The following is a 14450-nucleotide window of genomic DNA, read 5'->3' on the forward strand; positions in this document are numbered from 1 at the left end:
ACCGAGTTCTCTGATGGGATCGATATTTGACTCAGAAAACCACTGACCAATGAAGCACCCAATATCTGTGTGACAGCTATCCTTGAGTTTGTCAGAATGGCCGAGTGGTCCAAGGCGCTGCGTTAAGGTCGCAGTCCCTCCTGGAGGCGTGGGTTCAAATCCCACTTCTGACAGAACTCTTTAACCGAATTCTCTGATGGATTGATTTTTGACACAGAAAACCACTGACCATTGAACCACCCAATATCTGTGTGATAGCTGTCCTTGAGTTTGTCAGAATGGCCGAGCGGTCTAAGGCGCTGCGTTCAGGTCGCAGTCTCTCCTGGAGGCGTGGGTTCAAATCCCACTTCAGACAGAAGTCTTCAACCGAATTCTCTGATGGGATTGATATTTGACTCAGAAAACCACTGACCAATGAACCACCCAATATCTGTGTGATAGCTATCCTTGAGTTTGTCAGAATGGCCGAGTGGTCCAAGGCGCTGCGTTAAGGTCGCAGTCTCTCCTGGAGGCGTGGGTTCAAATCCCACTTCTGACAGAAGCCTTTAACCGAATTCTCTGATGGATTGATTTTTGACAGAAAACCACTGACCAATGAACCACCCAATATCTGTGTGATAGCTAGCATTAAGCTTGTCAGAATGGCCGAGCGGTCCAAGGCGCTGCGTTAAGGTCGCAGTCTCTCCTGGAGGCGTGGGTTCAAATCCTACTTCTGACAGAAGCCTTTAACCGAATTCTCTGATGGATTGATTTTTGACACAGAAAACCACTGACCATTGAACCACCCAATTTCTGTGTGATAGGTAGCATTGAGTTTGTCAGAATGGCCGAGCGGTCTAAGGCGCTGCGTTCAGGTCGCAGTCTCTCCTGGAGGCGTGGGTTCAAATCCCACTTCTGACAGAAGTCTTCAACCGAATTCTCTGATGGGATTGATATTTGACTCAGAAAACCACTGACCATTGAACCACCCAATATCTGTGTGACAGCTGTCCTTGAGTTTGTCAGAATGGCCGAGCGGTCTAAGGCGCTGCGCTCAGGTCGCAGTCTCTCCTGGAGGCGTGGGTTCAAATCCCACTTCTGACAGAAGTCTTTAACTGAATTCTCTGATGGGATTGATATTTGACTCAGAAAACCACTGACCATTGAACCACCCAATATCTGTGTGACAGGGATCCTTGAGTTTGTCAGAATGGCCGAGTGGTCCAAGGCGCTGCGTTCAGGTCGCAGTCTCTCCTGGAGGCGTGGGTTCAAATCCCACTTCTGACAGAAGTCTTTAACCGAATTCTCCGATGGATTGATATTTTACTCAGAAAACCACTGACCAATGAACCACCCAATATCTGTGTGATAGCTAGCATTAAGTTTGTCAGAATGGCCGAGCGGTCTAAGGCGCTGCGTTCAGGTCGCAGTCTCTCCTGGAGGCGTGGGTTCAAATCCCACTTCTGACAGAAGTCTTCAACCGAATTCTCTGATGGGATTGGTATTTGACTCAGAAAACCACTGACCAATGAACCACCCAATATCTGTGTGATAGCTATCCTTGAGTTTGTCAGAATGGCCGAGCGGTCCAAGGCGCTGCGTTAAGGTCGCAGTCTCTCCTGGAGGCGTGGGTTCAAATCCCACTTCTGACAGAAGTCTTTAACCGAATTCTCCGATGGATTGATATTTTACTCAGAAAACCACTGACCAATGAAACACCCAATATCTGTGTGATAGCTAGCATTAAGTTTGTCAGAATGGCCGAGCGGTCTAAGGTGCTGCGTTCAGGTCGCAGTCTCTCCTGGAGGCGTGGGTTCAAATCCCACTTCTGACAGAAGTCTTCAACCGAATTCTCTGATGGGATTGGTATTTGACTCAGAAAACCACTGACCAATGAACCACCCAATATCTGTGTGATAGCTATCCTTGAGTTTGTCAGAATGGCCGAGCGGTCCAAGGCGCTGCGTTAAGGTCGCAGTCTCTCCTGGAGGCGTGGGTTCAAATCCCACTTCTGACAGAAGCCTTTAACCGAATTCTCTGATGGATTGATTTTTGACACAGAAAACCACTGACCATTGAACCACCCAATTTCTGTGTGATAGGTAGCATTAAGTTTGTCAGAATGGCCGAGCGGTCTAAGGCGCTGCGTTCAGGTCGCAGTCTCTCCTGGTGGCGTGGGTTCAAATCCCACTTCTGACAGAAGTCTTCAACCGAGTTCTCTGATGGGATCGATATTTGACTCAGAAAACCACTGACCAATGAAGCACCCAATATCTGTGTGACAGCTATCCTTGAGTTTGTCAGAATGGCCGAGTGGTCCAAGGCGCTGCGTTAAGGTCGCAGTCCCTCCTGGAGGCGTGGGTTCAAATCCCACTTCTGACAGAACTCTTTAACCGAATTCTCTGATGGATTGATTTTTGACACAGAAAACCACTGACCATTGAACCACCCAATATCTGTGTGATAGCTGTCCTTGAGTTTGTCAGAATGGCCGAGCGGTCTAAGGCGCTGCGTTCAGGTCGCAGTCTCTCCTGGAGGCGTGGGTTCAAATCCCACTTCAGACAGAAGTCTTCAACCGAATTCTCTGATGGGATTGATATTTGACTCAGAAAACCACTGACCAATGAACCACCCAATATCTGTGTGATAGCTATCCTTGAGTTTGTCAGAATGGCCGAGTGGTCCAAGGCGCTGCGTTAAGGTCGCAGTCTCTCCTGGAGGCGTGGGTTCAAATCCCACTTCTGACAGAAGCCTTTAACCGAATTCTCTGATGGATTGATTTTTGACAGAAAACCACTGACCAATGAACCACCCAATATCTGTGTGATAGCTAGCATTAAGCTTGTCAGAATGGCCGAGCGGTCTAAGGCGCTGCGTTCAGGTCGCAGTCTCTCCTGGAGGCGTGGGTTCAAATCCCACTTCTGACAGAAGTCCTTAACTGAATTCTCTGGTGAGATTGGTATTTGACTCAGAAAACCACTGACCAATGAACCACCCAATATCTGTGTGATAGTTAACATTAAGTTTGTCAGAATGGCCGAGCGGTCTAAGGCGCTGCGTTCAGGTCGCAGTCTCTCCTGGAGGCGTGGGTTCAAATCCCACTTCTCACAGAAGTCTTCAACCGAATTCTCTGATGGGATTGATCTTTGACTCAGAAAACCACTGACCAATGAACCACCCAATATCTGTGTGACAAGGATCCTTGAGTTTGTCAGAATGGCCGAGCGGTCTAAGGCGCTGCGTTCACGTCGCAGTCTCTCCTGGAGGCGGGGGTTCAGATCCCACTTCTGACAGAAGTCTTTAACCGAATTCTCTGATGGATTGATTTTTGACAGAAAACCACTGACCATTGAACCACCCAATATCTGTGTGACAGTGATCCTTGAGTTTGTCAGAATGGCCGAGCGGTCTAAGGCGCTGCGTTCAGGTCGCAGTCTCTCCTGGAGGCGTGGGTTCAAATCCCACTTCTGACAGAAGTCTTTAACTGAATTCTCTGATGGGATTGATATTTGACTCAGAAAACCACTGACCATTGAACCACCCAATATCTGTGTGACAGCTAACTTTGAGTTTGTCAGAATGGCCGAGCGGTCCAAGGCGCTGCGTTAAGGTCGCAGTCTCTTCTGGAGGCGTGGGTTCAAATCCCACTTCTGACAGAAGTCTTTAACCGAATTCTCTGATGGGATTGGTATTTGACTCAGAAAACCACTGACCAATGAACCACCCAATATCTGTGTGATAGTTAGCATTAAGTTTGTCAGAATGGCCGAGCGGTCTAAGGCGCTGCGTTCAGGTCGCAGTCTCTCCTGGAGGCGTGGGTTCAAATCCCACTTCTCACAGAAGTCTTCAACCGAATTCTCTGATGGGATTGATCTTTGACTCAGAAAACCACTGACCAATGAACCACCCAATATCTGTGTGACAAGGATCCTTGAGTTTGTCAGAATGGCCGAGCGGTCTAAGGCGCTGCGTTCAGGTTGCAGTCTCTCCTGGAGGCGGGGGTTCAGATCCCACTTGTGACAGAAGTCTTTAACCGAATTCTCTGATGGATTGATTTTTGACTCAGAAAACCACTGACCAATGAACCACCCAATATCTGTGTGATAGCTAGCATTAAGTTTGTCAGAATGGCCGAGCGGTCGAAGGCGCTGCGTTCAGGTCGCAGTCTCTCCTGGAGGCGTGGGTTCAAATCCCACTTCTGACAGAAGTCTTTAACCGAATTCTCTGATGGATTGATATTTTACTCAAAAAACCACTGACCAATGAACCACCCAATATCTGTGTGATAGCTAGCATTAAGTTTGTCAGAATGGCCGAGCGGTCTAAGGCGCTGCGTTCAGGTCGCAGTCTCTCCTGGAGGCGTGGGTTCAAATCCCACTTCTGACAGAAGTCTTCAACCGAATTCTCTGATGGGATTGGTATTTGACTCAGAAAACCACTGACCAATGAACCACCCAATATCTGTGTGATAGCTATCCTTGAGTTTGTCAGAATGGCCGAGCGGTCCAAGGCGCTGCGTTAAGGTCGCAGTCTCTCCTGGAGGCGTGGGTTCAAATCCCACTTCTGACAGAAGCCTTTAACCGAATTCTCTGATGGATTGATTTTTGACACAGAAAACCACTGACCATTGAACCACCCAATTTCTGTGTGACAGGCAGCATTAAGTTTGTCAGAATGGCCGAGCGGTCTAAGGCGCTGCGTTCAGGTCGCAGTCTCTCCTGGAGGCGTGGGTTCAAATCCCACTTCTGACAGAAGTCTTTAACTGAATTCTCTGATGGGATTGATATTTGACTCAGAAAACCACTGACCAATGAACCACCCAATATCTGTGTGATAGCTAGCATTAAGCTTGTCAGAATGGCCGAGCGTTTTAAGGCGCTGCGTTCAGGTCGCAGTCTCTCCTGGAGGCGTGGGTTCAAATCCCACTTCTGACAGAAGTCCTTAACTGAATTCTCTGGTGAGATTGATATTTGACTCAGAAAACCACTGACCAATGAACCACCCAATATCTGTGTGATAGCTATTCTTGAGTTTGTCAGAATGGCCGAGCGGTCCAAGGCGCTGCGTTAAGGTCGCAGTCTCTCCTGGATGCGTGGTTTCAAATCCGACTTCTCACAGAAGCCATTAACCGAATTCTCTGATGGATTGATTTTTGACACAGAAAACCACTGACCATTGAACCACCAAATATCTGTGTGATAGCTATCCTTGAGTTTGTCAGAATGGCCGAGCGGTCCAAGGCGCTGCGTTAAGGTCGCAGTCTCTTCTGGAGGCGTGGGTTCAAATCCCACTTCTGACAGAAGTCTTTAACCGAATTCTCTGATGGATTGATATTTGACTCAGAAAACCACTGACTAATGAACCAACCAATATCTGTGTGATAGTTAGCATTAAGTTTGTCAGAATGGCCGAGCGGTCTAAGGCGCTGCGTTCAGGTCGCAGTCTCTCCTGGAGGCGTGGGTTCAAATCCAACTTCTCACAGAAGTCTTCAACCGAATTCTCTGATGGGATTGATCTTTGACTCAGAAAACCACTGACCAATGAACCACCCAATATCTGTGTGACAAGGATCCTTGAGTTTGTCAGAATGGCCGAGCGGTCTAAGGCGCTGCGTTCAGGTCGCAGTCTCTCCTGGAGGCGGGGGTTCAGATCCCGCTTCTGACAGAAGTCTTTAACCGAATTCTCTGATGGATTGATTTTTGACAGAAAACCACTGACCAATGAACCACCCAATATCTGTGTGATTGCTATCCTCGAGTTTGTCAGAATGGCCGAGCGGTCCAAGGCGCTGCGTTAAGGTCGCAGTCTCTCCTGGAGGCGTGGGTTCAAATCCCACTTCTGACAGAAGTCTTTAACCGAATTCTCTGATGGATTGATTTTTGACAGAAAACCACTGACCATTGAACCACCCAATATCTGTGTGACAGGGATCCTTGAGTTTGTCAGAATGGCCGAGCGGTCTAAGGCGCTGCGTTCAGGTCGCAGTCTCTCCTGGAGGCGTGGGTTCAAATCCCACTTCTGACAGAAGTCTTTAACTGAATTCTCTGATGGGATTGATATTTGACTCAGAAAACCACTGACCATTGAACCACCCAATATCTGTGTGACAGCTAACTTTGAGTTTGTCAGAATGGCCGAGCGGTCTAAGGCGCTGCGTTAAGGTCGCAGTCTCTCCTGGAGGCGTGGGTTCAAATCCCACTTCTGACAGAAGTCTTTAACAGAATTCTCTGATGGGATTGATATTTGACTCAGAAAACCACTGACCAATGAACCACCCAATATCTGTGTGATAGCTAGCATTAAGCTTGTCAGAATGGCCGAGCGTTTTAAGGCGCTGCGTTCAGGTCGCAGTCTCTCCTGGAGGCGTGGGTTCAAATCCCACTTCTGACAGAAGTCCTTAACTGAATTCTCTGGTGAGATTGATATTTGACTCAGAAAACCACTGACCAATGAACCACCCAATATCTGTGTGATAGCTATCCTTGAGTTTGTCAGAATGGCCGAGCGGTCTAAGGCGCTGCGTTCAGGTCGCAGTCTCTCCTGGAGGCGTGGGTTCAAATCCCACTTCTGACAGAAGTCTTCAACCGAATTCTCTGATGGGATTGATATTTGACTCAGAAAACCACTGACCAATGAACCACCCAATATCTGTGTGACATGGATCCTTGAGTTTGTCAGAATGGCCGAGCGGTCTAAGGCGCTGCGTTCAGGTCGCAGTCTCTCCTGGAGGCGTGGGTTCAAATCCCACTTCTGACAGAAGTCTTTAACTGAATTCTCTGATGGGATTGATATTTGACTCAGAAAACCACTGACCAATGAACCACCCAATATCTGTGTGATAGTTAGCATTAAGTTTGTCAGAATGGCCGAGCGGTCTAAGGCGCTGCGTTCAGGTCGCAGTCTCTCCTGGAGGCGTGGGTTCAAATCCCACTTCTGACAGAAGTCCTTAACTGAATTCTCTGGTGAGATTGGTATTTGACTCAGAAAACCACTGACCAATGAACCACCCAATATCTGTGTGACAGGGATCCTTGAGTTTGTCAGAATGGCCGAGCGGTCCAAGGCGCTGCGTTAAGGTCGCAGTCTCTCCTGGATGCGTGGGTTCAAATCCGACTTCTCACAGAAGCCATTAACCGAGTTCTCTGATGGATTGATTCTAGACACAGAAAACCACTGACCATTGAACCACCCAATATCTGTGTAACAGTTATCCTTGAGTTTGTCAGAATGGCCGAGCGGTCTAAGGCGCTGCGTTCAGGTCGCAGTCTCTCCTGGAGGCGTGGGTTCAAATCCCACTTCTGACAGAAGTCTTCAACCGAATTCTCTGATGGGATTGATATTTGACTCAGAAAACCACTGACCAATGAACCACCCAATATCTGTGTGATAGCTATCCTTGAGTTTGTCAGAATGGCCGAGCGGTCTAAGGCGCTGCGTTCAGGTCGCAGTCTCTCCTGGAGGCGTGGGTTCAAATCCCACTTCTGACAGAAGTCTTCAACCGAATTCTCTGATGGGATTGATATTTGACTCAGAAAACCACTGACCAATGAACCACCCAATATCTGTGTGACATGGATCCTTGAGTTTGTCAGAATGGCCGAGCGGTCTAAGGCGCTGCGTTCAGGTCGCAGTCTCTCCTGGAGGCGTGGGTTCAAATCCCACTTCTGACAGAAGTCTTTAACTGAATTCTCTGATGGGATTGATATTTGACTCAGAAAACCACTGACCAATGAACCACCCAATATCTGTGTGATAGTTAGCATTAAGTTTGTCAGAATGGCCGAGCGGTCTAAGGCGCTGCGTTCAGGTCGCAGTCTCTCCTGGAGGCGTGGGTTCAAATCCCACTTCTGACAGAAGCCATTAACCGAATTCTCTGATGGATTGATTCTAGACACAGAAGACCATTGAACCACCCAATATCTGTGTGATAGCTATCCTTGAGTTTGTCAGAATGGCCGAGCGGTCCAAGGCGCTGCGTTAAGGTCGCAGTCTCTTCTGGAGGCGTGGGTTCAAATCCCACTTCTGACAGAAGTCTTTAACCGAATTCTCTGATGGATTGATATTTGACTTAGAAAACCACTGACCAATGAACCACCCAATATGTGTGTGACAGGGATCCTTGAGTTTGTCAGAATGGCCGAGTGGTCTAAGGCGCTGCGTTCAGGTCGCAGTCTCTCCTGGAGGCGTGGGTTCAAATCCCACTTCTGACAAAAGTCTTTAACTGAATTCTCTGATGGGATTGATATTTGACTCAGAAAACCACTGACCATTGAACCACCCAATATCTGTGTGATAGTTAGCATTAAGTTTGTCAGAATGGCCGAGCGGTCTAAGGCGCTGCGTTCAGGTTGCCGTCTCTCCTGGAGGCGTGGGTTCAAATCCCACTTCTCACAGAAGTCTTCAACCGAATTCTCTGATGGGATTGATATTTGACTCAGAAAACCACTGACCAATGAACCACCCAATATCTGTGTGACAGGGATCCTTGAGTTTGTCAGAATGGCCGAGTGGTCTAAGGCGCTGCGTTCAGGTCGCAGTCTCTCCTGGAGGCGTGGGTTCAAATCCCACTTCTGACAGAAGTCTTTAACTGAATTCTCTGATGGGATTGATATTTGACTCAGAAAACCACTGACCATTGAACCACCCAATATCTGTGTGACAGCTATCCTTGAGTTTGTCAGAATGGCCGAGCGGTCTAAGGCGCTGCGTTCAGGTCGCAGTCTCTCCTGGAGGCGTGGGTTCAAATCCCACTTCTCACAGAAGTCTTCAACCGAATTCTCTGATGGGATTGATATTTGACTCAGAAAACCACTGACCAATGAACCACCCAATATCTGTGTGATAGCTATCCTTGAGTTTGTCAGAATGGCCGAGTGGTCCAAGGCGCTGCGTTAAGGTCGCAGTCTCTCCTGGAGGCGTGGGTTCAAATCCCACTTCTGACAGAAGCCTTTAATCGAATTCTCTGATGGATTGATTTTTGACAGAAAACCACTGACCATTGAACCACCCAATATCTGTGTAACAGGGATCCTTGAGTTTGTCAGAATGGCCGAGCGGTCTAAGGCGCTGCGTTCAGGTCGCAGTCTCTCCTGGAGGCGTGGGTTCAAATCCCACTTCTGACAGAAGTCTTCAACCGAATTCTCTGATGGGATTGATATTTGACTCAGAAAACCACTGACCAATGAACCACCCAATATCTGTGTGATAGCTATCCTTGAGTTTGTCAGAATGGCTGAGTGGTCCAAGGCGCTGCGTTAAGGTCGCAGTCTCTCCTGGAGGCGTGGGTTCAAATCCCACTTCTGACAGAAGCCTTTAACCGAATTCTCTGATGGATTGATTTTTGACACAGAAAACCACTGACCAATGAACCACCCAATATCTGTGTGATAGCTAGCATTAAGCTTGTCAGAATGGCCGAGCGGTCTAAGGCGCTGCGATCAGGTCGCAGTCTCTCCTGCAGGCGTGGGTTCAAATCCCACTTCTGACAGAAGTCTTTAACAGAATTCTCTGATGGGATTGATATTTGACTCAGAAAACCACTGACCAATGAACCACCCAATATCTGTGTGATAGCTAGCATTAAGCTTGTCAGAATGGCCGAGCGTTTTAAGGCGCTGCGTTCAGGTCGCAGTCTCTCCTGGACAAGTGGGTTCAAATCCCACTTCTGACAGAAGTCCTTAACTGAATTCTCTGGTGAGATTGATATTTGACTCAGAAAACCACTGACCAATGAACCACCCAATATCTGTGTGATAGCTATCCTTGAGTTTGTCAGAATGGCCGAGCGGTCCAAGGCGCTGCGTTAAGGTCGCAGTCTCTCCTGGATGCGTGGGTTCTAATCCGACTTCTCACAGAAGCCATTAACCGAATTCTCTGATGGATTGATTTTTGACACAGAAAACCACTGACCATTGAACCACCCAATATCTCTGTAATAGCTATCCTTGAGTTTGTCAGAATGGCCGAGCGGTCCAAGGCGCTGCGTTAAGGTCGCAGTCTCTTCTGGAGGCGTGGGTTCAAATCCCACTTCTGACAGAAGTCTTTAACCGAATTCTCTGATGGATTGATATTTGACTCAGAAAACCACTGACCAATGAACCACCCAATATCTGTGTGATAGTTAGCATTAAGTTTGTCAGAATGGCCGAGCGGTCTAAGGCGCTGCGTTCAGGTCGCAGTCTCTCCTGGAGGCGTGGGTTCAAATCCCACTTCTGACAGAAGTCTTCAACCGAATTCTCTGATGGGATTGATATTTGACTCAGAAAACCACTGACCAATGAACCACCCAATATCTGTGTGACAGCTATCCTTGAGTTTGTCAGAATGGCCGAGCGGTCTAAGGCGCTGCGTTAAGGTCGCAGTCTCTCCTGGAGGCGTGGGTTCAAATCCCACTTCTGACAGAAGCCTTTAACCGAATTCTCTGATGGATTGATTTTTGACACAGAAAACCACTGACCAATGAACCACCCAATATCTGTGTGATAGCTAGCATTAAGCTTGTCAGAATGGCCGAGCGGTCTAAGGCGCTGCGTTCAGGTCGCAGTCTCTCCTGGAGGCGTGGGTTCAAATCCCACTTCTGACAGAAGTCTTTAACTGAATTCTCTGATGGGATTGATTTTTGACAGAAAACCACTGACCATTGAACCACCCAATATCTGTGTGACAGCTATCCTTGAGTTTGTCAGAATGGCCGAGTGGTCTAAGGTGCTGCGTTCAGGTCGCAGTCTCTCCTGGAGGCGTGGGTTCAAATCCCACTTCTGACAGAAGTCTTTAACAGAATTCTCTGATGGATTGATTTTTGACAGAAAACCACTGACCAATGAACCACCCAATATCTGTGTGATTGCTATCCTCGAGTTTGTCAGAATGGCCGAGCGGTCCAAGGCGCAGCGTTAAGGTCGCAGTCTCTCCTGGAGGCGTGGGTTCAAATCCCACTTCTGACAGAAGTCTTTAACCGAATTCTCTGATGGATTGATTTTTGACAGAAAACCACTGACCATTGAACCACCCAATATCTGTGTGTTAGCTATCCTTGAGTTTGTCAGAATGGCCGAGCGGTCCAAGGCGCTGCGTTAAGGTCGCAGTCTCTTCTGGAGGCGTGGGTTCAAATCCCACTTCTGACAGAAGTCTTTAACCGAATTCTCTGATGGGATTGATATTTGACTCAGAAAACCACTGACCAATGAACCACCCAATATCTGTGTGATAGCTATCCTTGAGTTTGTCAGAATGGCCGAGTGGTCCAAGGCGCTGCGTTAAGGTCGCAGTCTCTCCTGGAGGCGTGGGTTCAAATCCCACTTCTGACAGAAGCCTTTAACCGAATTCTCTGATGGATTGATTTTTGACACAGAAAACCACTGACCAATGAACCACCCAATATCTGTGTGATAGCTAGCTTTAAGCTTGTCAGAATGGCCGAGCGGTCTAAGGCGCTGCGTTCAGGTCGCAGTCTCTCCTGGAGGCGTGGGTTCAAATCCCACTTCTGACAGAAGTCTTTAACTGAATTCTCTGATGGTTTGATTTTTGACACCGAAAACCACTGACCATTGAACCACCCAATATCTGTGTGACAGCTATCCTTGAGTTTGTCAGAATGGCCGAGCGGTCCAAGGCGCTGCGTTAAGGTCGCAGTCTCTTCTGGAGGCGTGGGTTCAAATCCCACTTCTGACAGAAGTCTTTAACCGAATTCTCTGATGGATTGATATTTGACTCAGAAAACCACTGACCAATGAACCACCCAATATCTGTGTGACAGCTATCCCTGAGTTTGTCAGAATGGCCGAGCGGTCTAAGGCGCTGCGTTCAGGTCGCAGTCTCTCCTGGAGGCGTGGGTTCAAATCCCACTTCTGACAGAAGCCTTTAACCGAATTCTCTGATCGATTGATTTTTGACACAGAAAACCACTGACCAATGAACCACCCAATATCTGTGTGATAGCTAGCATTAAGCTTGTCAGAATGGCCGAGCGGTCTAAGGCGCTGCGTTCAGGTCGCAGTCTCTCCTGGAGGCGTGGGTTCAAATCCCACTTCTGACAGAAGTCTTTAACTGAATTCTCTGATGGGATTGATTTTTGACAGAAAACCACTGACCATTGAACCACCCAATATCTGTGTGACAGCTATCCTTGAGTTTGTCAGAATGGCCGAGTGGTCTTAGGTGCTGCGTTCAGGTCGCAGTCTCTCCTGGATGCGTGGGTTCAAATCCCACTTCTGACAGAAGTCTTTAACAGAATTCTCTGATGGGATTGATATTTGACTCAGAAAACCACTGACCAATGAACCACCCAATATCTGTGTGATAGCTAGCATTAAGCTTGTCAGAATGGCCGAGCGGTCCAAGGCGCTGCGTTAAGGTCGCAGTCTCTCCTGGATGCGTGGGTTCAAATCCGACTTCTCACAGAAGCCATTAACCGAATTCTCTGATGGTTTGATTTTTGACACAGAAAACCACTGACCATTGAACCACCCAATATCTGTGTGTTAGCTATCCTTGAGTTTGTCAGAATGGCCGAGCGGTCCAAGGCGCTGCGTTAAGGTCGCAGTCTCTTCTGGAGTCGTGGGTTCAAATCCCACTTCTGACAGAAGTCTTTAACCGAATTCTCTGATGGATTGATATTTGACTCAGAAAACCACTGACCAATGAACCACCCAATATCTGTGTGATAGTTAGCATTAAGTTTGTCAGAATGGCCGAGCGGTCTAAGGCGCTGCGTTCAGGTCGCAGTCTCTCCTGGAGGCGTGGGTTCAAATCCCACTTCTGACAGAAGTCTTCAACCGAATTCTCTGATGGGATTGATATTTGACTCAGAAAAACCACTGACCAATGAACCACCCAATATCTGTGTGACAGGGATCCTTGAGTTTGTCAGAATGGCCGAGTGGTCTAAGGCGCTGCGTTCAGGTCGCAGTCTCTCCTGGAGGCGTGGGTTCAAATCCCACTTCTGACAGAAGTCTTTAACTGAATTCTCTGATGGGATTGATGTTTGACTCAGAAAACCACTGACCAATGAACCACCCAATATCTGTGTGATAGTTAGCATTAAGTTTGTCAGAATGGCCGAGTGGTCTAAGGCGCTGCGTTCAGGTCGCAGTCTCTCCTGGAGGCGTGGGTTCAAATCCCACTTCTGACAGAAGTCTTTAACCGAATTCTCTGATGGATTGATATTTGACTCAGAAAACCACTGACCAATGAACCACCCAATATCTGTGTGATAGCTACCATTCAGTTTGTCAGAATGGCCGAGCGGTCTAAGGCGCTGCGTTAAGGTCGCACTCTCTCCTGGAGGCGTGGGTTCAAATCCCACTTCTGACAGAAGTCTTTAACTGAATTCTCTGATGGGATTGATTTTTGACAGAAAACCACTGACCATTGAACCACCCAATATCTGTGTGACAGCTATCCTTGAGTTTGTCAGAATGGCCGAGTGGTCTAAGGTGCTGCGTTCAGGTCGCAGTCTCTCCTGGAGGCGTGGGTTCAAATCCCACTTCTGACAGAAGTCTTTAACAGAATTCTCTGATGGGATTGATATTTGACTCAGAAAACCACTGACCAATGAACCACCCAATATCTGTGTGATAGCTAGCATTAAGCTTGTCAGAATGGCCGAGCGGTCCAAGGCGCTGCGTTAAGGTCGCAGTCTCTCCTGGAGGCGTGGGTTCAAATCCGACTTCTCACAGAAGCCATTAACCGAATTCTCTGATGGTTTGATTTTTGACACAGAAAACCACTGACCATTGAACCACCCAATATCTGTGTGTTAGCTATCCTTGAGTTTGTCAGAATGGCCGAGCGGTCCAAGGCGCTGCGTTAAGGTCGCAGTCTCTTCTGGAGGCGTGGGTTCAAATCCCACTTCTGACAGAAGTCTTTAACCGAATTCTCTGATGGATTGATATTTGACTCAGAAAACCACTGACCAATGAACCACCCAATATCTGTGTGATAGTTAGCATTAAGTTTGTCAGAATGGCCGAGCGGTCTAAGGCGCTGCGTTCAGGTCGCAGTCTCTCCTGGAGGCGTGGGTTCAAATCCCACTTCTCACAGAAGTCTTCAACCGAATTCTCTGATGGGATTGATATTTGACTCAGAAAACCACTGACCAATGAACCACCCAATATCTGTGTGATAGTTAGCATTAAGTTTGTCAGAATGGCCGAGCGGTCTAAGGCGCTGCGTTCAGGTCGCAGTCTCTCCTGGAGGCGTGGGTTCAAATCCCACTTCTGACAGAAGTCTTTAACCGAATTCTCTGATGGATTGATATTTGACTCAGAAAACCACTGACCAATGAACCACCCAATATCTGTGTGATAGCTACCATTAAGTTTGTCAGAATGGCCTGACAAACCAACCCCCCCAAATAACAACTTTTGAAAAAAAGACCCACTGTATCGACAGCAAACCAAAAAAAACAACAACCAACCTTTGAAAGAAAGAACACTGTATAAATTAACCAAACAACCAACACAGTAAACCAC

At 47.8% G+C, this 14450-nt stretch overlaps 1 protein-coding gene and 59 non-coding genes across 60 annotated transcripts in view; all 60 read left to right on the forward strand.

Moving 5' to 3' along the window:
* Nucleotides 1–14450, forward strand: part of tuft1a (tuftelin 1a) — a 35854-nt gene that overhangs the window by 16613 nt on the left and 4791 nt on the right. The window lies entirely within an intron of this gene.
* On the forward strand, nucleotides 91–173 carry trnal-aag (transfer RNA leucine (anticodon AAG)). Its single transcript has one exon. It is a non-coding gene; the product is annotated as a tRNA-Leu (tRNA).
* Nucleotides 273–355, forward strand: trnal-cag (transfer RNA leucine (anticodon CAG)). Its single transcript has one exon. It is a non-coding gene; the product is annotated as a tRNA-Leu (tRNA).
* Nucleotides 456–538, forward strand: trnal-aag (transfer RNA leucine (anticodon AAG)). Its single transcript has one exon. It is a non-coding gene; the product is annotated as a tRNA-Leu (tRNA).
* Nucleotides 636–718, forward strand: trnal-aag (transfer RNA leucine (anticodon AAG)). Its single transcript has one exon. It is a non-coding gene; the product is annotated as a tRNA-Leu (tRNA).
* trnal-cag (transfer RNA leucine (anticodon CAG)) lies at nucleotides 818–900 on the forward strand. Its single transcript has one exon. It is a non-coding gene; the product is annotated as a tRNA-Leu (tRNA).
* On the forward strand, nucleotides 1001–1083 carry trnal-cag (transfer RNA leucine (anticodon CAG)). Its single transcript has one exon. It is a non-coding gene; the product is annotated as a tRNA-Leu (tRNA).
* Nucleotides 1184–1266, forward strand: trnal-cag (transfer RNA leucine (anticodon CAG)). Its single transcript has one exon. It is a non-coding gene; the product is annotated as a tRNA-Leu (tRNA).
* Nucleotides 1366–1448, forward strand: trnal-cag (transfer RNA leucine (anticodon CAG)). Its single transcript has one exon. It is a non-coding gene; the product is annotated as a tRNA-Leu (tRNA).
* On the forward strand, nucleotides 1549–1631 carry trnal-aag (transfer RNA leucine (anticodon AAG)). Its single transcript has one exon. It is a non-coding gene; the product is annotated as a tRNA-Leu (tRNA).
* On the forward strand, nucleotides 1731–1813 carry trnal-cag (transfer RNA leucine (anticodon CAG)). The gene has a single exon. It is a non-coding gene; the product is annotated as a tRNA-Leu (tRNA).
* Nucleotides 1914–1996, forward strand: trnal-aag (transfer RNA leucine (anticodon AAG)). The gene has a single exon. It is a non-coding gene; the product is annotated as a tRNA-Leu (tRNA).
* On the forward strand, nucleotides 2096–2178 carry trnal-cag (transfer RNA leucine (anticodon CAG)). The gene has a single exon. It is a non-coding gene; the product is annotated as a tRNA-Leu (tRNA).
* Nucleotides 2279–2361, forward strand: trnal-aag (transfer RNA leucine (anticodon AAG)). Its single transcript has one exon. It is a non-coding gene; the product is annotated as a tRNA-Leu (tRNA).
* Nucleotides 2461–2543, forward strand: trnal-cag (transfer RNA leucine (anticodon CAG)). Its single transcript has one exon. It is a non-coding gene; the product is annotated as a tRNA-Leu (tRNA).
* Nucleotides 2644–2726, forward strand: trnal-aag (transfer RNA leucine (anticodon AAG)). Its single transcript has one exon. It is a non-coding gene; the product is annotated as a tRNA-Leu (tRNA).
* trnal-cag (transfer RNA leucine (anticodon CAG)) lies at nucleotides 2824–2906 on the forward strand. Its single transcript has one exon. It is a non-coding gene; the product is annotated as a tRNA-Leu (tRNA).
* On the forward strand, nucleotides 3370–3452 carry trnal-cag (transfer RNA leucine (anticodon CAG)). The gene has a single exon. It is a non-coding gene; the product is annotated as a tRNA-Leu (tRNA).
* trnal-aag (transfer RNA leucine (anticodon AAG)) lies at nucleotides 3553–3635 on the forward strand. Its single transcript has one exon. It is a non-coding gene; the product is annotated as a tRNA-Leu (tRNA).
* trnal-cag (transfer RNA leucine (anticodon CAG)) lies at nucleotides 4101–4183 on the forward strand. Its single transcript has one exon. It is a non-coding gene; the product is annotated as a tRNA-Leu (tRNA).
* Nucleotides 4283–4365, forward strand: trnal-cag (transfer RNA leucine (anticodon CAG)). Its single transcript has one exon. It is a non-coding gene; the product is annotated as a tRNA-Leu (tRNA).
* trnal-aag (transfer RNA leucine (anticodon AAG)) lies at nucleotides 4466–4548 on the forward strand. Its single transcript has one exon. It is a non-coding gene; the product is annotated as a tRNA-Leu (tRNA).
* On the forward strand, nucleotides 4648–4730 carry trnal-cag (transfer RNA leucine (anticodon CAG)). The gene has a single exon. It is a non-coding gene; the product is annotated as a tRNA-Leu (tRNA).
* On the forward strand, nucleotides 5196–5278 carry trnal-aag (transfer RNA leucine (anticodon AAG)). The gene has a single exon. It is a non-coding gene; the product is annotated as a tRNA-Leu (tRNA).
* trnal-aag (transfer RNA leucine (anticodon AAG)) lies at nucleotides 5741–5823 on the forward strand. Its single transcript has one exon. It is a non-coding gene; the product is annotated as a tRNA-Leu (tRNA).
* trnal-cag (transfer RNA leucine (anticodon CAG)) lies at nucleotides 5921–6003 on the forward strand. Its single transcript has one exon. It is a non-coding gene; the product is annotated as a tRNA-Leu (tRNA).
* trnal-aag (transfer RNA leucine (anticodon AAG)) lies at nucleotides 6104–6186 on the forward strand. The gene has a single exon. It is a non-coding gene; the product is annotated as a tRNA-Leu (tRNA).
* trnal-cag (transfer RNA leucine (anticodon CAG)) lies at nucleotides 6470–6552 on the forward strand. The gene has a single exon. It is a non-coding gene; the product is annotated as a tRNA-Leu (tRNA).
* trnal-cag (transfer RNA leucine (anticodon CAG)) lies at nucleotides 6653–6735 on the forward strand. The gene has a single exon. It is a non-coding gene; the product is annotated as a tRNA-Leu (tRNA).
* Nucleotides 6836–6918, forward strand: trnal-cag (transfer RNA leucine (anticodon CAG)). The gene has a single exon. It is a non-coding gene; the product is annotated as a tRNA-Leu (tRNA).
* trnal-cag (transfer RNA leucine (anticodon CAG)) lies at nucleotides 7201–7283 on the forward strand. Its single transcript has one exon. It is a non-coding gene; the product is annotated as a tRNA-Leu (tRNA).
* Nucleotides 7384–7466, forward strand: trnal-cag (transfer RNA leucine (anticodon CAG)). Its single transcript has one exon. It is a non-coding gene; the product is annotated as a tRNA-Leu (tRNA).
* trnal-cag (transfer RNA leucine (anticodon CAG)) lies at nucleotides 7567–7649 on the forward strand. The gene has a single exon. It is a non-coding gene; the product is annotated as a tRNA-Leu (tRNA).
* trnal-cag (transfer RNA leucine (anticodon CAG)) lies at nucleotides 7750–7832 on the forward strand. The gene has a single exon. It is a non-coding gene; the product is annotated as a tRNA-Leu (tRNA).
* Nucleotides 7925–8007, forward strand: trnal-aag (transfer RNA leucine (anticodon AAG)). Its single transcript has one exon. It is a non-coding gene; the product is annotated as a tRNA-Leu (tRNA).
* On the forward strand, nucleotides 8107–8189 carry trnal-cag (transfer RNA leucine (anticodon CAG)). The gene has a single exon. It is a non-coding gene; the product is annotated as a tRNA-Leu (tRNA).
* trnal-cag (transfer RNA leucine (anticodon CAG)) lies at nucleotides 8473–8555 on the forward strand. Its single transcript has one exon. It is a non-coding gene; the product is annotated as a tRNA-Leu (tRNA).
* On the forward strand, nucleotides 8839–8921 carry trnal-aag (transfer RNA leucine (anticodon AAG)). Its single transcript has one exon. It is a non-coding gene; the product is annotated as a tRNA-Leu (tRNA).
* trnal-cag (transfer RNA leucine (anticodon CAG)) lies at nucleotides 9019–9101 on the forward strand. The gene has a single exon. It is a non-coding gene; the product is annotated as a tRNA-Leu (tRNA).
* trnal-aag (transfer RNA leucine (anticodon AAG)) lies at nucleotides 9202–9284 on the forward strand. Its single transcript has one exon. It is a non-coding gene; the product is annotated as a tRNA-Leu (tRNA).
* trnal-aag (transfer RNA leucine (anticodon AAG)) lies at nucleotides 9932–10014 on the forward strand. The gene has a single exon. It is a non-coding gene; the product is annotated as a tRNA-Leu (tRNA).
* On the forward strand, nucleotides 10114–10196 carry trnal-cag (transfer RNA leucine (anticodon CAG)). The gene has a single exon. It is a non-coding gene; the product is annotated as a tRNA-Leu (tRNA).
* trnal-aag (transfer RNA leucine (anticodon AAG)) lies at nucleotides 10297–10379 on the forward strand. Its single transcript has one exon. It is a non-coding gene; the product is annotated as a tRNA-Leu (tRNA).
* trnal-cag (transfer RNA leucine (anticodon CAG)) lies at nucleotides 10479–10561 on the forward strand. Its single transcript has one exon. It is a non-coding gene; the product is annotated as a tRNA-Leu (tRNA).
* Nucleotides 10660–10742, forward strand: trnal-cag (transfer RNA leucine (anticodon CAG)). Its single transcript has one exon. It is a non-coding gene; the product is annotated as a tRNA-Leu (tRNA).
* trnal-aag (transfer RNA leucine (anticodon AAG)) lies at nucleotides 10840–10922 on the forward strand. The gene has a single exon. It is a non-coding gene; the product is annotated as a tRNA-Leu (tRNA).
* Nucleotides 11020–11102, forward strand: trnal-aag (transfer RNA leucine (anticodon AAG)). Its single transcript has one exon. It is a non-coding gene; the product is annotated as a tRNA-Leu (tRNA).
* trnal-aag (transfer RNA leucine (anticodon AAG)) lies at nucleotides 11203–11285 on the forward strand. Its single transcript has one exon. It is a non-coding gene; the product is annotated as a tRNA-Leu (tRNA).
* trnal-cag (transfer RNA leucine (anticodon CAG)) lies at nucleotides 11385–11467 on the forward strand. The gene has a single exon. It is a non-coding gene; the product is annotated as a tRNA-Leu (tRNA).
* Nucleotides 11567–11649, forward strand: trnal-aag (transfer RNA leucine (anticodon AAG)). The gene has a single exon. It is a non-coding gene; the product is annotated as a tRNA-Leu (tRNA).
* On the forward strand, nucleotides 11749–11831 carry trnal-cag (transfer RNA leucine (anticodon CAG)). Its single transcript has one exon. It is a non-coding gene; the product is annotated as a tRNA-Leu (tRNA).
* Nucleotides 11931–12013, forward strand: trnal-cag (transfer RNA leucine (anticodon CAG)). Its single transcript has one exon. It is a non-coding gene; the product is annotated as a tRNA-Leu (tRNA).
* On the forward strand, nucleotides 12477–12559 carry trnal-aag (transfer RNA leucine (anticodon AAG)). Its single transcript has one exon. It is a non-coding gene; the product is annotated as a tRNA-Leu (tRNA).
* On the forward strand, nucleotides 12659–12741 carry trnal-cag (transfer RNA leucine (anticodon CAG)). The gene has a single exon. It is a non-coding gene; the product is annotated as a tRNA-Leu (tRNA).
* Nucleotides 12843–12925, forward strand: trnal-cag (transfer RNA leucine (anticodon CAG)). Its single transcript has one exon. It is a non-coding gene; the product is annotated as a tRNA-Leu (tRNA).
* Nucleotides 13026–13108, forward strand: trnal-cag (transfer RNA leucine (anticodon CAG)). The gene has a single exon. It is a non-coding gene; the product is annotated as a tRNA-Leu (tRNA).
* Nucleotides 13208–13290, forward strand: trnal-aag (transfer RNA leucine (anticodon AAG)). Its single transcript has one exon. It is a non-coding gene; the product is annotated as a tRNA-Leu (tRNA).
* Nucleotides 13389–13471, forward strand: trnal-cag (transfer RNA leucine (anticodon CAG)). Its single transcript has one exon. It is a non-coding gene; the product is annotated as a tRNA-Leu (tRNA).
* On the forward strand, nucleotides 13754–13836 carry trnal-aag (transfer RNA leucine (anticodon AAG)). The gene has a single exon. It is a non-coding gene; the product is annotated as a tRNA-Leu (tRNA).
* Nucleotides 14119–14201, forward strand: trnal-cag (transfer RNA leucine (anticodon CAG)). Its single transcript has one exon. It is a non-coding gene; the product is annotated as a tRNA-Leu (tRNA).

Source organism: Filicampus tigris, chromosome 8 (genome assembly GCF_054856515.1).
Source record: "Filicampus tigris isolate MCC_2025a chromosome 8, RoL_Ftig_1.0, whole genome shotgun sequence".
NCBI classification, from domain to species: Eukaryota; Metazoa; Chordata; class Actinopteri; order Syngnathiformes; family Syngnathidae; genus Filicampus; species Filicampus tigris.